Source organism: Phyllobates terribilis, unplaced genomic scaffold (genome assembly GCF_046119375.1).
Source record: "Phyllobates terribilis strain yellow unplaced genomic scaffold, ASM4611937v1 Scaffold_33__1_contigs__length_13283291, whole genome shotgun sequence".
In the NCBI taxonomy this organism is placed as follows: Eukaryota; Metazoa; Chordata; class Amphibia; order Anura; family Dendrobatidae; genus Phyllobates; species Phyllobates terribilis.
This window is the reverse complement of record NW_027362793.1, coordinates 7,351,195-7,370,169: the sequence shown is the minus strand read 5'-3', so window position 1 is coordinate 7,370,169 and position 18,975 is coordinate 7,351,195.

The following is an 18,975-nucleotide window of genomic DNA, read 5'->3' as shown; positions in this document are numbered from 1 at the left end:
TACAGCATATTACAATCATAAGTCCCATTATTGGGGAGTGGGTCTACCATAGGATTTGCTTATGCCTTCCAAGCAAAAGCTTCCAAAAATTAGGACGGAGCAACTTGCAATGCCCCTTACAAGTGCCAGGCAGTACAGCATATTACAAACATAAGTCCCATTATTGGGGAGTGGGTCTCCCATAGTATTTGCTAATGCCTTCCAAGCAAAAGCTTCCAAAAATTAGGACAGAGCAACTTGCAATGCCCCTTACAAGAACCATGTAGTACAGCATATTACAAACATCAGTTCCATTATTGGGGAGTGGGTCTCCCATAGGATTTGCTTAGGCCTTCCAAGCAAAATCTTCCAAAAATTAGGACGGAGCAACTTGCAATGCCCCTTACAAGAGCCATGCAGTACAGCATATTACAAACATAAGTCCCGTTATTGGGAAGTGGGTCTCCCATAGTATTTGCTTAAGCCTTCCAAGCAAAAGCTTCCAAAAATTAGGATGGAGCAACTTGCAATGCCCCTTACAAGAGCCATGCAGTACAGCATATTGCAAACATAAGTCCCATTATTGGGGAGTGGGTCTCCCATAGGATTTGCTTATGCCTTCCAAGCAAAAGCTTCCAAAAATTAGGACGGAGCAACTTGCAATGCCCCTTACAAGAGCCAGGCAGTACAGCATATTACAAACATAAGTCCCATTATTGGGGAGTGGGTCTCCCACAGTATTTGCTTGTGCCTTCCATGCAAAAGCTTCCAAAAATTAGGACAGAGCAACTTGCAATGCCCCTTACAAGAGCCATGCAGTACAGCATATTACAAACATAAGTTCCATTATTGGGGAGTGTATCTCCCATAGGATGGGCTTATGCCTTCCTAGCAAAAGCTTCCAAAAATTAGGACGGAGCCACTTGCAATGCCCCTTAAAAGAGCCATGCAGTACAGCATATTAGAAACATAATTTCCATTATTGGGGAGTGGGTCTCCCATAGGATTTGCTTATGCCTTCCAAGCAAAAGCTTCCAAAAATTAGGATGGAGCAACTTGCAATGCCCCTTTCAAGAGCCATGTTGTACAGCATATTACAAACATAAGTCCTATTATTGGGGAGTGGGTCTCCCATAGTATTTGCTTATGCCTTCCAAGGAAAAGCTTCCAAAAATTAGGACGGAGCAAGTTGCAATGCCCCTTACAAGAGCCATGCAGTACAGCATATTACAAACATAAGTCCCATTATTGGGGACTTGGTCTACCATAGTATTTGCTTATGCCTTCCAAGCAAAAGCTTCCAAAAATTAGGACGGAGCAACTTGCAATGCGCCTTACAAGAACCATGCAGTATAGCATATAACAAACATAAGTCCCACTATTTGGGAGTGGGTCTCCCATAGGATTTGCTTATGCCTTCCAAGCAAAAGCTTCCAAAAATTAGGACGGAGCAACTTGCAATGCCCCTTACAAGTGCCATGCAGTGCAGCATATTACAAACATAAGTCCCATTATTGGGGAGTGGGTCTCCCATAGGATTTTCTTATGCCTTCCAAGCAAAAGCTTCCAAAAATTAGGACGGAGCAACTTGCAATGCCCCTTACAAGAGCCAGGCAGTACAGCATATTACAAACATAAGTCCCATTATTGGGGAGTGGGTCTCCCACAGTATTTGCTTTTGCCTTCCATGCAAAAGCTTCCAAAAATTAGGACAGAGCAACTTGCAATGCCCCTTACAAGAGCCATGCAGTACAGCATATTACAAACATAAGTCCCATTATTGGGGAGTGGGTCTCCCATAGGATTTGCTTATGCCTTCCAAGCAAAAACTGACAAAAATAAGGACGGAGGAACTTGCAATGCTGGCACCCTGGTGGTATAGTGGTGGTGGAGGCTGAGGATAAGGAGAAGAACATAAAACAGCCAAAATTAGGAAGCATATACCCATGTGTGGGTGTGAAGCGGTGCAAGTGAATACATCTCCCGAATTAACACAGTGGATTTGACTTTATGTTACTCTGCTGTCATTTGGTGGTGATAAGAAGTCTGGCCCAATCCAGCCCTTGTTCATTTTGATAATGGTCAGCTTGTCAGCATTGTCAGTTAACAGGCGAGTGCACTTATCAGTTATAATTCACCCAGCGGCACTAAAAACACGCTCTGATAACACTCTAGCGTCAGGGCAGGTCAGGACCTCCAAGGCGTACAGAGCGAGTACATTCCAAGTGTCCAGCTTTGATACCCAATAATTAATAGGAACAGAGGAATCACCGAGCACGCTGGTAATGTCGGCAAGGTACTCCCTCACCATCTTTTGAAAGTTTCCACTCCTTGTGAGAGTACCCCGCGACTCAGGGCCTGTAAGCTGGGCGGGTGTCAGAAATCTGTCCCAGAACGTTGACAGTGTTCCCCTGCCTCTGCTGGATTGGAGTTGCATCTCTCTCGCCTGTATGCCTTGGTTGGTCAACGAACTGTTACCTCTGATGCTAGCGTGTTCAGATGGGAATTTTTTTAAGAGTTCTGCAGCCAGGGCCTTCTCGCACTGCCCCATTTTTGTAGACCTCTCCACCTCAGGAATAAGAGAGTGAAAGTTCTCCTTGTAGCGGGGGTCTAAAAGTGTCACCAACAAGTAATGACTGTCTCCCAATATTTTGACAACGCGAAGGTCACTGTTAAGGCAGCGTAACATAAAGTCAGCCATGCGTGCCAGACTTGTAACGGGCAAGATTTCCGTGTCCTCACCAAGATGATGACTGACCATGCTCTTCTCCTCCTCCTCCTCCTCCTCCTACTCCCCCCTGTCCTCAGGCCACCCACGCTGAACCGACGGTATGACACTTGTACAGGTACTACCATCTACAGACCATGATAGCAGCTCCTTTTCTTCCTCCTCCTCCTCCTCCTCCTCCTCTCCCTCATTGTCCCCCAATGCACTTTGGGATGAGATGAGGCTGGGCTGTGTGTAATCACCCACTACGGCTTCTTGATCCATCTCATCATACTCTGGTTGAAAAGCCTCCTCTTTAATTCTCTGCAGAGAGCGCTGCAAAAGACAGACAAGTGGGATGCTGACACTAATGATGGCGTCATCGCCACTCACCATCTTGGTGGCCTCCTCAAAGTTTGTCAGGATGGTACATATGTCAGACAACCAGGTCCACTCCTGAGGTTTTATGTGTGGAGTCTGACCTGAATATCGACGGCCTTGTTGCATCTGGTACTCCACAACTTCTCTCTTCTGCTCACAAATCCTTTGCAACATGTGGAGGGTAGTGTTCCAATGTGTGGGGACATCACACACCAGTCGGTGTGCCGGAAGCTGCAAATGCTGCTGCAACACAGCAAGGGCGGCGGAAGCTGTAGCCGATTTGCGAAAATGAGCTGACAGGCGGCGTACTTTCACGAGCAGATCTGGCAACTCGGGGTGCGATTTAAGAAACTGCTGAACAACGAGGTTAAGCACATGAGCCAGGCATGGTACGTGTGTGATCTCACCTCGCCTCAGAGCCGCCACCAGGTTACGGCCATCGTCACACACGACCATGCCGGGATGTAGGTTCAGCGGTCTCAGCCACAGATCTACCTGCTCTTTCACAGCTGTCCACAACTCACAAGCAATGTGAGGTTTATCACCTAAGCTAATGAGTTTCAGCACAGCCTGTTGCCGCTTGGCGGAGGCAGTACTGCAGTGCTTCCAGCTTGTAACTGATGTGGTGATATCTGAGATAGAGGCTGAACATGAGGAGGAGGAGGAGGAGGAGGATGATGCGCAGGAGCTATACACTGTGGGGGCAACTATGACTGACATAGGGCCCACAATCCTCGGTGTGGGGAGGACGTGTTCCATCCCAAGGTCCGACTGGGTCCCGGCTTCCACTATGTTTACCCAGTGTGCCATCAGAGAGATGTACCATCCCTGGCCACAAGCACTTGTCCACGTGTCCGTTGTCAGGTGGACTCTCACCGTAACTGCGTTGTTGAGGGCACGGCAGATGCTTTGGGACATGTGCTTGTGTAGTGCGGGGATGGCACACCGGGCAAAATAGTGTCAGCTGGGGACCGAGTACCGAGGGACGGCCACCGCCATAAGATTGCGGAAGGATTCCGTCTCCACCAGCCTAAAAGGCAGAATTTCCAATGCAAGCAGTCGTGAAATGTGCGAATTTAGGACTGTGGCCTGTGGGGCGTTAGCTGCAAATTTCTGCTTTCGTTCAAAGGTCTGGGATATGGACAATTGAATGCTGAGGTGGGGCGTGGACATGGACGTTGATGCTGTTTCTTGAGAAACTGCCATAACAAGTGAAGACTGAGAGGAGGGGGCATCTTTACATGCAGTATGGACAGGGGAATGCCTTGCACACACAACAGGGGGTTCTATTTCATGCACAACAGTGGAAGAAGCAGTGGTGACACACGCTGACACTGGTCGTGGACCCTGGGTTTCGCCCCACAAAGTCGCGTGCTTTGCTGCCTTGTGCCTGATCATGCTGGTGGTGGTCAGGCTGGTAGTTTTGTCACCCCTGCTGATGCTGGCATGGCAGGTGGAACATATGGCCTTTTTGGGGTTATCAGCAGAGTCTTTAAAAAAATTCCAGACTCTGGAAGACCTACCGCTTGTACAGGCAACGTCCCTCGTGTTGGTGTTACGGGGAACGGTTGCCCGCCTTCTGTCTGCGGCCACCACACTGCTTCTTCCTGCCTGTTGGGGTACTCTGCCTCCCTCCCGCTGTGTGCTTCTGGCCTCACTCTGCATGTCCTCCTGCCATGTTGGGTTAGTTACTAGATCATCCACCACCTCCTCCTCTTCTACTTGCGCACCACGATGCTCCTCCTCACTTCCTGGCAATTGTGTCTCGTCATCGTCCACCTCTGGTGACAAATTGCCAGCGTCGACTTCCTGTGGCTGTGGCTGTTCAAATATTTGGGCATCACTACATGGGATCTCCTCTTCCACCACTTCAAGCGCTTCAGGCGACGTGCACAAATATGGAAATGGACCAGTGAACAGCTCTTCAGAGTGTTCAAGTGTGGGATCAATTGCTGTCTGACGACACTCGGCATGGTGGGAGGAATGAGCATCAGGGTGAGGAGGAGTATGCGGTCGCGACTCACGGCTACTAAGAGTTGACCGTGTGGAAGACAGACCGGAGGTGGTGGTGCACAGGTAGCTGGAAGTATTTTCTGCTATCCAATTAATAACCTGTTCACACTGATCAGTTCTCAATACTGGTGTTGTTCTGTGCTTCCCTAGTAATTCGGTCAAGAAGTGGGAGCGAGAAGATGTGGCTGTTGGTTGTGGCACATTTTCACCTTGGCCACGGCCCCGTCCTCTGCACGCACCATCACCAGAACGTCCAGTTCCACGTCCCTTGCCACTCGCCTTGCCCATTGTAAAGGAAGTAAAATGGCTTACACTTACACTATCAATGGAAAAAGGGTAATAAAAACTAGATTAGAACCGTGGAAGAGGAAAACCACAGTTCTATTTCTCTGGCCTACACCCGACTCTTTTAAACAATCTGAACAATCAGGGAGAAACTATTACTGTTTTTCTTTTCGTAAAAAATACCAAAACCTGAATAATAGAGATTTTTTACCGTGGGATGGCAAAACCACAGTTATTATTTACTGGGGTATACCAGACTTTTTTAAATAGATATAATTGCGGCTGAACAGTGAGCGACACACTCAAACTGTGTTTTTTTTAGATACCAAAGGCCCAAAACTGGATAGTACTGAGATTTGACTCGTAGAACTGCAAAACCACACTGGTATTTGTCGGGCCTACACCAGACTATTATCAACAGATATATTTTTGTGTCACAACAGTCAGGAGACACTACTGTTTTTCTTTACGGAAAATATACCAAAACCTGAATAATAGAGATTTTTTACCGTGGGATGGCAAAACCACAGTTATTGTTTACTGAGGTATACCAGGCTTTTTTAAATAGATATAATTGCAGCTGAACAGTGAGCGACACACTCAAACTGTGTTTTTTTAGATACCAAAGGCCCAAAACTGGATAGTACAGAGATTTGACCCATGGAACTGCAAAACCACACTGGGATTTGTCGAGCCTGCCCCAGACTATTTTCAACAGATATATTTTTGTGTCACAACAGTCAGGAGACACTACTGTTTTTCTTTACGTAAAAAATACCAAAACTTGAATAATAGAGATTTTTTACTGTGGGATGGCAAAACCACAGTTATTGTTTACTGGGGTAAACCAGACTTTTTTAAATAGATATAATTGCGGCTGAACAGTGAGCGAAACTGTTTTTTTTTAGATACAAATGGCCCAAAAGTGGATAATACAGAGGTTTGAACCGTGAAAGTGCAAAACAACACTTCTGTTTCTCTAGCCTACACCTGACTATTTTCAACAGATATATTTGGGTCTGAAAAATTAGAGACACACTTTTTTTGGGGGGGGGGGGACACCAAAAGGTTAATAAGACGGGTATTTGTACAGTGTGAAGGAGGAAAAAAAAGAGAGGATTTAGATGAAAAAAAAAAAGGATTTTTCCTGTCCCCTGAAACCTGGAGCTAAGTCCAGCAATTCCAGCAACAGGAGCAGCACACAGGACTGTAATGCAGCGCTGCTGGTATAACCACTGCTTCTCCTATACAGCCTGCCTGCCTGATATCTGGGATGGACATTAGTCCTGAGAAGGACTGTTTGTTTGATCTGGCTGCCTTTACAGACCCTACACTAACTATTTCGCAGTTTATATCTCTCCCTAAATCAGCAGCGCTGTCCCTACACTGTCTGATCTGGAGCGACTGTGTCCAAGATGGCGGCGCCCGGTTTTAAATACTCGAGGTGGCGCTGTGCGGCCAGCCAATCACTGTAATGCCCACAACCAACATGGCTGCGGCATTACAGTGACTGGCTGGCAATCCCTGCATGTTCATTGGCCCTGTAAACAGCGCCAAACATGCAGGGCGGAGACCCGAGCTCCTGCCTGAGTAACCCGGAAATGCTCGGTGCTCGCTTAACATCCCGAGTAGCGTGATGCTCGGGCGAGTACCAAGCAGTGTCGAGCATGTTCGCTCAACACTATTAATTGTCAGTTTGGTGGTTCAATAAAGTATTGCCACACTGTTTAACCCTCATTCTGTGTGATCGGAGTAGTATTATGCCCACAGAAAACCTAGGGTCTTCACATATTGGTGGTGGCAGTAAGAATATTACTCAGCTCAGCAGATCTGGGGGACCTGCAAGGGGACTGGTGTTAGCACACACCGTCCAAAAGGCTCCACAACCAGGGAGGCATATGGACAGGCCAAAAAGTCCATAGGTGAGGCATACACTGTGCCTTTCAGATGCTACCATGTCCAACCCCACCTGCCCAGCCTTGGGAGGAGGACTGGAGAGTATAGACAGCAGCAACAAGAAACAGCAACTACAGGAGTTATGACTAGAGATGAGCGTTGTTCTACTCGAACTGTTCGCCAATCTCAAATTCGAGCTGTTTTGGGCGGTGTTCGAGCCGTTCGGCGAACACGAACAATTTGAGAAAAATTCGGCTGTTCGAGGTTATGTTCGATAACTGTTCGTGCACCAAAATCATAACTGGATTTTTTCTCAGTAATAATGAAAATTAATGTTAATACGCAGTTTGAGTGTACAGCGGGGTGGGGGGAGGGGCAGGGGATGGATCTCTGCAGGAACAATGAAGATCTCCATTTTTTTTTCTCTTTCCCGCATTTGCAGTGGGGAGGTGCAATCTGTCAGCATATCAGCAGCGCACACACGGAGCGAAGTGCTTTTTTTCACACAATCAAGAGCATGTGTCATTGGCAGTGTATGTCACATGTCCTTGCCCTATAAGACCAAGCCATTTTCCCCGTCGCCACCATTTTCTCACTGCTGCAGCTGCGTGTTAGACGGCACCGCTGTTGCTGTGTGTGCTATACCTTGTTAATTTCAAGCCAATTTTCGCACAAATATACAGATAGCTTGGGAGTAGGGAATAGTTGTGATTGCAGTCCTTTTAAGGACTAGGTTACAGCATTTCCTATGACTTTTATCAGGGAGGTCTGTGCTCTTAAATAGATAGGTTGTGGGAGTAAAGACTAATTGTAATTGGAGTCCTTTTCAGGACTAGGTTACATGAGTTCCTATCAGTTTTTGCCAGGCAGGTCTGTGCCAGTGCTGTGCAAGTTTTTTTCACAGCATTTGGCTGAATCTAGCAAAGCTAATCCTTTTTGGCCTATTGCAGAGTGTGTTAGTCAGTGGAGTAGCCTATCTGTGTTGCAAGATATAACACCTGTGTATAGAATACCAATTTTTTTACTGCACCTAGTGAAGTAAAATCTTTTGGGCATAGCATCATTCTATTAGTCCATCTATACTGACCTCCATCAGGTTGCAAACTGAATATAATTTTTTTCTGCATCTAGCGGTGAAAAAATATTTGGGCTTCTAGCAGTGTGTGGGACTTGGTCTATTAGTCCATCTATACTGACCTCCATCAGGTTGCAAATTAAAAATAATTTTTTTCTTCATTTAGCTCTGAAAAAATATTTGGGCTTCTAGCAGTGTGTGGGACTTGTTCTATTAGTCCTTCTATACTGACCTCCAGCAGGTTGCAAATTGAATATAATTTTTTTCTGCATCTAGCTCTGAAAAAATATTGGGCTTCTAGCAGTGTGTGGGACTTGGTCTATTAGTCCATCTATACTGACCTCCATCAGATTGCAAATTAAAAATAATTTTTTTCTGCATCTAGCTCTGAAAAAATATTTGGGCTTCTAGCAGTGTGTGGGACTTGGTCTATTAGTCCATCTATACTGACCTCCATCAGGTTGCAAATTAAAAATAATTTTTTTCTGCATCTAGCTCTGAAAAAATATTTGGGCTTCTAGTAGTGTGTGGGACTTGGTCTATTAGTCCATCTATACTGACCTCCATAAGGTTGCAAATTAAAAATAATTTTTTTCTGCATCTAGCTCTGAAAAAATATTTGGGCTTCTAGCAGTGTGTGGGACTTGGTCTATTAGTCCATCTATACTGACCTACATCAGGTTGCAAATTAAAAATAATTTTTTTCTGCATCTAGCTCTGAAAAAATATTTGGGCTTCTAGCGGTGTGTGGGACTTGGTCTATTAGTCCATCTATACTGACCTCCATCAGGTTGCAAATTAAAAATAATTTTTTTCTGCATCTAGCTCTGAAAAAATATTTGGGCTTCTAGCAGTGTGTGGGACTTGGTCTATTAGTCCATCTATACTGACCTCCATCAGGTTGCAAATTAAAAATAATTTTTTTCTTCATTTAGCTCTGAAAAAATATTTGGGCTTCTAGCAGTGTGTGGGACTTGTTCTATTAGTCCTTCTATACTGACCTCCAGCAGGTTGCAAATTGAATATAATTTTTTTCTGCATCTAGCTCTGAAAAAATAGTTGGGCTTCTAGCGGTGTGTGGGACTTGGTCTATTAGTCCATCTATACTGACCTCCATCAGGTTGCAAATTAAAAATAATTTTTTTCTGCATCTAGCTCTGAAAAAATATTTGGGCTTCTAGCATTGTGTGGGACTTGGTCTATTAGTCCATTTATACTGACCTCCATCAGGTTGCAAATTAAAAATAATTTTTATCTGCATCAACAGTACCTCTGAAAAAATATTTGGGCTTCTAGCAGTGTGTGGGACTATTTGTATTAGTCCATCTATACTGACCTCCATCAGGTTGCAAATTCAAAATAATTTTTTTCTGCATCTAACCCAGCCAATAGTTTTGGCCTAATACCACAGTTTGGCCACTCAGCTCTGCTCGGTTACCATCCATTGTTTTTTTGTGCAAACAACTCCAGAGTTGTGAATTAGTTAACCACCAAAATGAGTGGAAAAAGGCCTGCTGCTGGTGGAAAGGGAAATAGGCGTGTTGGGAAAGGGAAAAAAGGTTGTGTCCGTGGGTTAGGTGTTAAAGCAACAGTAACATCTGCAGAAGAAAGACCATCTTCCAGCCAAACTAAAATGTCTACTTCTTTTAGCGGACAATGTGATAAGATCCCTTTCTTACGGCCACGCCAATCGCTACAAATTCCAGATGAGGCACAAAAACAGCAGGTGCTTCAACGGATATCAAGTGCTCCTTTAAGTGGGCTCTCCTCCACATCAACTTCAACATCACAAATACTCCAGTCCTCAAAGGTGTCACCCAAATCGCACTTGCTTCCTCACAGCTCCCAAATCTCCAGCTGCCCGTCTGAGTATGAGGTAGAACAGATGGTTGAGTCTGCAGAGCTGTTTACTCATACTATAGCCTGGGAATCAGAGGTCGACTCCAGCGCTTCTGTGAATCCAGACGAGGAAATGATCTGCACTGATGCCCAGAATCTTTATGAGTCGGATCCAGGACCAGACGCAGAAGGTTCTGACCATAATGTAGACCCTCATTCCCAAACTGTAACTCCTGTTGGTGGAGACAATGAGGAAGACGATGATAAGACTCAAATACCTGATTGGAGCGACAACTTTAGTTTTTTGTCAGGGCAGGAACAGGTTGGCTCTGAGGACGACGGGTGTGATAACGCACAGGGTGATGATGATGAGGTCGGAGATCCCACTTACTGTCAACCCACAGTCAGCCAAGAGATGAGGTCAGCAGAGGAGGTGGAGGAAGATGCTAGTGACGACGAGGTCAGGTTGCGCCTTCCTGGACAGAGACGTAGTACTGGAAGCACGTCAACAACTGCATCCTCAAACACAACTCTGCCTCTCACCACAAGTCGTGGTGGCTCTTCAGGTCGCATGGGTGCTAAGCCTTGCATAGCCTGGGCATTTTTTCAGATCGATAAAGATGACCCAACTCGTGTTATCTGTAACATTTGTCAGCAAAAGCTAAGTAGAGGCCAAAAAATACATAGTTTGAGTACTTCATGCATGAACCGGCACATGGACATGAAGCATAAGTTGCAGTGGGAAGCTCAGTGTGCTACAATGCGGCCTAGCCGGCCGGGCCAATCACCGTCTGCCATATCTTGTGCATCCGCGGCCTCTTCATCCTCTGTGACTGGGGGGACAGCAGTCACACCTGTTTTGGGGCGCAGACCTGCCACCTCTTTACCCGCAACAGCCAGCGTGATTGGCAGGTCATCATTTTCTTTGGAGGTGGTAACACCAACTGGTGTTGAGCGCTGTCCGACATCGATAGCACCACCTTTGGATCAAGGCAACCTAACATGTCCGCCTGCATCTTCCTCACAGACCGGCAGTTTGCCGGGGACACCCTTATCAACCCCGTCTAAGCACAATAGCCAGCCCTCGGTCCCTCAGATGTGGACAAGTAAAAGACCATTTCCTCCTAGCCATGAGAAAGCTAAGAGGTTGAATTTCACCATCTGCAAGCTCTTGGCTACAGAAATGCTGCCTTTCCGCCTGGTGGACACAGAGGATTTTCGAGACCTTATGTCCGTCGCAGTGCCCCAGTACCAGATGCCCAGTCGGCACTACTTCTCAAAGAAAGGTGTGCCTGCGCTCCACCAGCATGTCGCACACAACATCACCGCTTCTTTGAGGAACTCTGTGTGTGACAGGGTGCATTTCACCACAGACACTTGGACGAGTAGGCATGGACAGGGGCGTTACATGTCGCTGACTGGGCACTGGGTAACTATGGTGACAGCAGGACAAGGGGCTGCTGTCCAAGTCTTGCCGTCCCCACGAGTTGTGCGTCAATTCTCTTTATGTCAAAGTTCCTCCACTGCTTCTGCCTCCTCAACCTCCTCTCGGTCTTCCACCTGCACCCAAAGCCTGTCTGGTCATGCCACAAGCTTTCTAACTGCGCAGAAGGGATCCTGCACACCTCCTTACTATGCTGGCAGTAGGGCTCAACGTCATCAGGCGGTTTTTACATTGAAATGTCTGGGAAATGTGAGTCACACAGCTGAGGAGTTGTGGTCAGCTCTGGAGAACCAATTTCATGAATGGTTGTCTCCACTGGACCTGAAACCAGGGAAGGCCGTGTGCGACAATGCTGCAAACCTGGGTGCGGCCCTTCGCCGGGGCAATGTCACACACGTGCCTTGTATGGCTCACGTGTTGAACCTGGTTGTCCAGCAATTTTTAGCCCACTATTCCAGACTAGATGGCCTTCTGCAGAGGGCACGGTCGCTGTGTGCTCACTTCCGCCGTTCGCATCCCGCAGCTCAGCGACTTACATCTCTACAGAAGTCGTTGGGCCTGCCACTTCACCGGCTAAAATGCGATGTGCCTACCCGGTGGAATTCAACTCTGCACATGTTGCAGCGACTGTGGCAGCACCGACAAGCCCTGGTGCAATACGTTCTGACGTATAGCCTGGGCCAACGAGATTCAGAGGTGGGGCAAATCACGCAGGAGGAGTGGTCTCAGATCAGGGACCTATGCACCCTTCTGCACAGTTTTGAAATGGCGACGAAGATGTTTAGTACTGACGATGCCATTATCAGCATGACTATTCCGGTGATTTACATGCTGGAGCACATGTTAAACAGAATTCGGAGTCAGGTGGTGGCACAAGAGGAGGTGGAGGAAGTAGAGGAGGAGGAGTTGTATGCGGAAGGGCTAACATCTGCAAGGTCCAGACGGTCGGCAGCACCAAGGCGGCAGGCATGTGAGGGTGGGGGAGATGGTTTTACCAGGGCGCATGGTAGCAGCCAAACTAGTGAGGAAGGTGCAGGAGCCCAGGAAGAAGTGGAGGACGAACTGATGGAAGACTCATCAGATGAGGGAGACCTTGATCACATTTCTGTTGTGCGAGGTTGGGGGGAGAGGACAGAGGAAGGAAGCATGATTGTTACCTCGCCACCAACACAACAGGGACTTGGTGCTCCTGGATGCGCAACACACATGAGTGCCTTCTTGCTGCACTACCTGCAACATGACCCTCGAATTGTGAGAATTAGAAATAATCCTGACTACTGGGTTGCCACACTGTTAGATCCCCGGTACAAAAGTAAATTTGCAGAAATTATTCCTGCCATAGAAAGGGATGCACGCATGCAGGAGTATCAGCAGAGACTGTTGCAGAATCTTACATGTGCTTTTCCACAAAATACCAGTGGTGCACGTAGTGAATCTCACAGTTCCAACTTGCCAACCGTGGGACCGTCAAGTGTTTAGCACTCAAACCGTAACAGAACCACAGTATCTGCTGATAACATCAATTTTGCGGAATCATTTCACCACTTTTTAGCCCATCCTTTGCAAGGCCACAGGAGACAAGAAGTCTGACACATAGTCAACGCCTAGAGACGATGGTACAGGAGTATCTCCAAGTAAACATTGAAGCCACGACTGTGTCACTGGACCCTTGCTCTTTTTGGGCTTCCAATCTGGATAAATGGCCGGAGCTAGCCACTTACGCCTTGGAGATCTTGTCATGCCCCGCAGCCAGCGTTCTGTCTGAACGTGTGTTCAGCGCTGCTGGTGGTGTGCTGACAGATAAGCGCACGCGGCTCTCCACTGATAATGTAGACAGACTCACGTACATAAAGATAAACAAATCATGGATCCGAAACAACTTTTCTACCCCTGTGTCATCCTGGGGAGAGTAAAAGCTTGATGATTGGTTAAAATCACCCTACCAACCGTTTTAAGCTTTCAAATTACTAATCATGTTTATCTGTATCTTGACTGGAAAATAATTTGGGCTTTGTAGCAGTGTGCAGCACTGATCCTATTAGGCCATCTATAATTAGCTCCACCAGATTTAAAATTAAAAATAATTTTTAGCTGCATCTAGCCCGGAAAATAATTTTGGGGCTCCGAGATGCGCAAGACACATAAGTGCCTTCTTGCTGCACTACCTGCAGCATGACCCTCATATTGTCAGAATTCGAAGTAATCATGACTACTGGGTTGCCACACTCTTAGATCCCCCAAACTTTTCGATCAACCTTTTCATTTTAATAAAGACCAAAAAAATGGTCATTTTTGAAATTATAAGCATTAGCAGGTTGTTAGAAACTGAAATCAAACAGTTTTCAACTCAAAACTTTATTCTAGGTGATGTTACATTTTCACATAGGACCCCTTGTTCGAAAGGAGCTTCTGAACTCTCTCGTCCATTGAATTTGTCAGGTTTTGGATGGTTTCTGCTTCAATTGTTTTGCATGAGGACAGAATACCCTCCCAGAGCTGTTGCTTAGATGTGAACTGCCTCCCGCCATCATAGACACTCCTTTTAATGATGCTCCAAAGGTTCTGAATGGGGTAGAGGTCAGGGGAGCATGGGGGTCACACCATAAGTTTGTCCCCTTTTATGCCCATATCAGCCAGAGATGCAGATGTTTTATGTGCAGCATGAGATGGTGCATTATCATGCAGAAAAATGATCTTGCTGTGAAATACACGGTTCTTCTTCTTGAACCATGGCAGGAAGTGCTGTTTGAGAAAATCCACATACATTATGGAGTTCATCTTTAGCACCTTCAGGGATCCTAAAGGGGCCGACAATCTCTCTCCCCATGATTCCAGCCCAAAACATTACTCCACCTCCTCCTTGTTGGCGCTGTAGCCGTGTTTGCGTGGGGTGTCCATCAACCAGCCATGCTCCACTCCATCCATCTGGACCATCGAGCGCTGCACGGCACTCATCTGTGAACAAAACAGTTTTGAAATCAGTCTTCATGTAATGTTTGGCCCACTGGAGCCGTTTCTGCTTGTGTGAAGTGGATAGAGGAGGTCGACAGGATGGCGCATGCACAGCTGCAAACCTCTGAAGGACCCTGCATCTTGTTGTTCGGGGGACGTTGGAGGCACAAGCAGCTTCAAAAACTTGTCTGCTGCTATGACAAGGCTTTTTTGCCGCTGCTCTTTCAACCTGACGTAATTGCCTGTAGGAAAGAGTCCTCAATTTGCCCTTATCAGCACGCACACGTGTGTACTGTGAATCAGCTACATACTTCTTGATTGCCAAGACACTTCATCCTGATCATCGCACAATGTTGATTGTAGTCATGCCTTGACCTAAACACTCCACAATTTGTTGCTTCTCAGCAGCCGACACATCCTTTTTCTTTCCCATTTTGGCAGAAAATGTAGGCTGCTTAATAATGTGAGAGAGCCTTCTTAAGTAGTCTTGCCTTTCATTGGACACACCTGCCAAACTAATTAGCACAGGTGTCTGCAATTGCTTACAGTGATATAAAGAGCCCTGACACACATCACCATCAATGAGTTTAACTGACAAACAAACAAATTCTTCCCTTATCACTCCTAAACACTTTTTGTATAATAATTTGGAACGCAGTGTACATGTGCTTTTCCACAAAACACCAGTGGTTCACGTAGTGAATCTTACAGTTCTAACTTGCCAACCGTGGTCTGTATGGAGTTGTTCAATAAAGGGCCCAAAATTAAGATAACATAGATGGGAGAGGTCTCTATGAATAGGAATTCCTAAGTATTTGATACCCTGTGAGGGCCAGGCAAAGGGAAAGTTGGACTGGATGGAATCCTATATGGATTTGGGGAGGGAGACATCGAGGGCCTCAGACTTCGCTGCATTGATTTTAAAATTTTACCATGTAACAAAGTGATCTATTTCAGCCATAACAGCATGGATGGATATATGTGATTGAGTGATATATACTAGGACATCATCAGCAAATAGAGAGCACTTGTACTCGGTGCCTCCCACCTCAATCCACCTAATATTGGGGTTATGGCGAATTGATGAGAGCAGGTGCTCCGTCACTAGGATGTATAAGAGAGGGGACAGAGGACATCACTGCCTTGTCCCATTGGTGATTGTGAAAGGTGATGAAAATGTTCTGACGCACCCCCTGGGCCTTGGGACACCCGGAGCCGGACCCTTTTTGGTGGATGCTGGTGGTTGTAGTCTTCGTGGCGGCGACCCAGTTCCGTGGCTCAGGGCGGTCAAACCAGTGGCGGAACTATTTATGTGGTTTTCATGTTTAAATGTCCGACTACGCCACCCGTGGATTGAGGTTAGAGTGAACCGCCGCTACAGGGCAGACCACTGAGGCTGGTGTTGTGGGTGCAGCAGAGCGTAGCATAACTCCCGACGGGAGGAGTATAGCCTCAGGGCAGTGTATGCGGAGGATGGGGGTGATGGTGCAGGGCAGCAGCAGTAAAGACACGGAGTCAGTGATGCAGTTCAGGGCCTTTACTCACAGTTCTTATTATCCAGACCACGTCTGCAGGTAACGGCTGCCCACGTCGTACTGTGCTCACCAGGTGAGGGGCTCAGACAACTCCCAGATAACTTTGGAGCACTTCACAGGACCCCCTTTGTGTGTCCTTTGTCTGGCCTTTCTTACTAACACTTCTGTCTGGCTGCCTCGGGCCTCCTCTTGGTAAACTTGGCGCCAGTTTCCCTGACCCTATGTGGTGCCTTCCTAGCAGGTGTAGCGAGGGGCTGCGCCACATAAAATGTCAGAGTCTCCGGTTTCTAGCTGAGGGTCGTTTCCTGCCTCCACTAGTTCGGGGACCGGTCTCCCCCTTTGGCCTGACCACTCCACGCAGGTGGATTCGGGCGTGCGGTGGCGACTCGCCCGTCCGCACCCCTGGGATCCCTTCATTCCTCATTCCTGGAGCCTTCTCCGCTCCTCTTCCTTCCTTCTCCCTCTTCCAGGCCTGGGCCTCTGTTACTAGGCCCGCCTCCGGAGCAGAGCTCATGCAGAGCCCCTGCTCCCTGCCACTTCTGCTCAGACTTCTCTGCACTGAACTAAGATGGTGCCCACCTTTTATACTCCCTTCTCAATGCACCCAGGAACTGCTTCCTCCCTGCTCCTGCACTACAGGGTTCCCCTTCCTCAGTGTTCCCTCCCCCCACTCCAGCCAGGGACAAGGACTGTCGTGCCCATCTCAGGGGCCTATTGGTCGCCCTGCCCCACGGCAATATGGTGTAATGCATGCAGGTGTCGGGTCCTGATCCACACTCCATCCTTACCTGAGAGTGAGATATCACACCTCTGGGTGAGGTGCAATACGTCTGTAGCAACCGAGCCCTCAGGGTGCTACAGTTCCATTTATCTTCAGCCTAGGTGACGTATTGCGATACAGGGCCGTGATTTTGGCTATAAAAGGGTCCCCTAGACCCCTACCCCAAGCTTTTTAAGAGAATCATATATGGCGTGCCAGGAGACTCTATGGAATGCTTTCTCAGCATCCAACGAGAGTATCTAATTACAAATTTTTAACTGCATCTAGCCCAGGAAATACTTTGTGCCTAGTAGCAGTGTCTGCTAGTGAGCGGATTATCCCGGCTGTTAAGCAAGCTGCACCACCTGTAGTTTAGACACTTAATTTTTTCAAAGGAAATGCTTCGGGACCATGGGATACTTAGTGAAGAGCATTAGGAGGCACCCCAAGGCATAGGGGCTGGGACTGGCAGTAGGATGCCTTGCGGTGGACAGCCAAGCTCGATCCTTATAAAAGCTTTTTAACTGCAGCAGCTTTAGTGGACGCTACTGGAGCTGGAATTACCGCGGCTGCTGGCATGAGACTTGCCCTCCAATAGATCCTTGTAAATGGATTTAAAGTGTATTCATTCAAATTAGAGAGACAATTTAAATTAAAAATCTTAGAGCTGCCTCCACCACAGGGGGGCTCGCTCGACCCACCAGTGGACAGGCACCAGTATTGGGAGAGGGGGGCTGGCCGTCAGGGTTCACCGCGGCTCTGGCACAAACCCGGCTACACGGAGGTGGCACGGGCAGGAGCGGACTGGCCGTGTCGGCTTCTCACTTTTTGGATTTTAGAAGGGCATGACATGCCTATATCTGTGTCTCCCCCTCCTTTTACTCCTCCACCTCTTTTATTTTCGCATGACTATATGTACTTGTCACTTTTCCATGTGTTAGTTATGTCGTCTGAGCAGTTTGTCAGCTTTTGGACACCTTTGAAGGTGTTTTCTATGTGTTTCTATGTGTTTTTGTTTGCCTGCCATTGGTTTTAACGGTGTTCGAAGGTGTTCGACGAACAGTTCGACAAACAGTTCGGCGAACACACGGGTGTTCGACGAACCGAACCGAACTCGAACACTATGGGGGTGGCTCAACACTAGTTATGACAGCTTTAACGGATTGAATACCAGGCCACCAACATTCATCATATTTAATTCAGCAACCACAGGATGCTGAGGATGGCATGTGTGTATGCAATGTATACGAGTCTGTCCTCGTCAATTATGTGTGGAGTTTATTTGCAAAGATGACATGGAAAATGCTCTGAGGAAACTGGATGATGCAAAGTTTTGTTCTCATGAAGGTGAGACCACTTACATTCGTGTCTATGCTTGAAGACATGCTGATGGACTGTCTCCAATGAGTGGTGAAGGAGGATTGGGATCCTATCATTTCTGGCTGATTAAGATTGGGGGAGCAATGTGACAATACAACTTATAATCTTAATAAACCAGATTAGATTTGTTAAGCCAAGAGAAATGCACTATTGTGTTTCTGTTGACTTGTAAATTTATGTGTATTTCTGTGGCTGGGGAAGGAAAGACCAGTATTTGTTTAACCCTGAACGTTGTCTTCTCTTTGAGTCTGTGAACAATGATGTTTTAGTTACATATTATACTAAGCTACCTAGGTGTTTATTAACAAGAGCTCCCTACTATACCAACTATGTAAATATTTTAGCTCAAACAATGAGAGCTGAGCTGTGTGAGTAATGTCCTCCCTAACCCCTTACCTATGAATGTGTACTTATAAGGACAACTGTAAATGTTTTAAGGGGCATGTGCTTCTGTAGCAATGAAACTTGAAACAGAGATTGAAAATAGACTTTACAAGAAGAATCAAACATCAGACTGTTATGCTGGCGTGTCCTTTAATAAAATAAAATAAAATAAAACTTAAAGGACACATCAGGGTCCACCGGACTGCAGAACAGCTGCAGCAGCTGAGTCCGGAGGAATGTTCAGCTAAGCACAGAGAAAGAAATGAACTAGTGTGTTAAGTGCCCACACAAGTAGTAACTAAACAAGGTACAATGCTGAGAGTTAGCAACACTCCAGAAACTAAT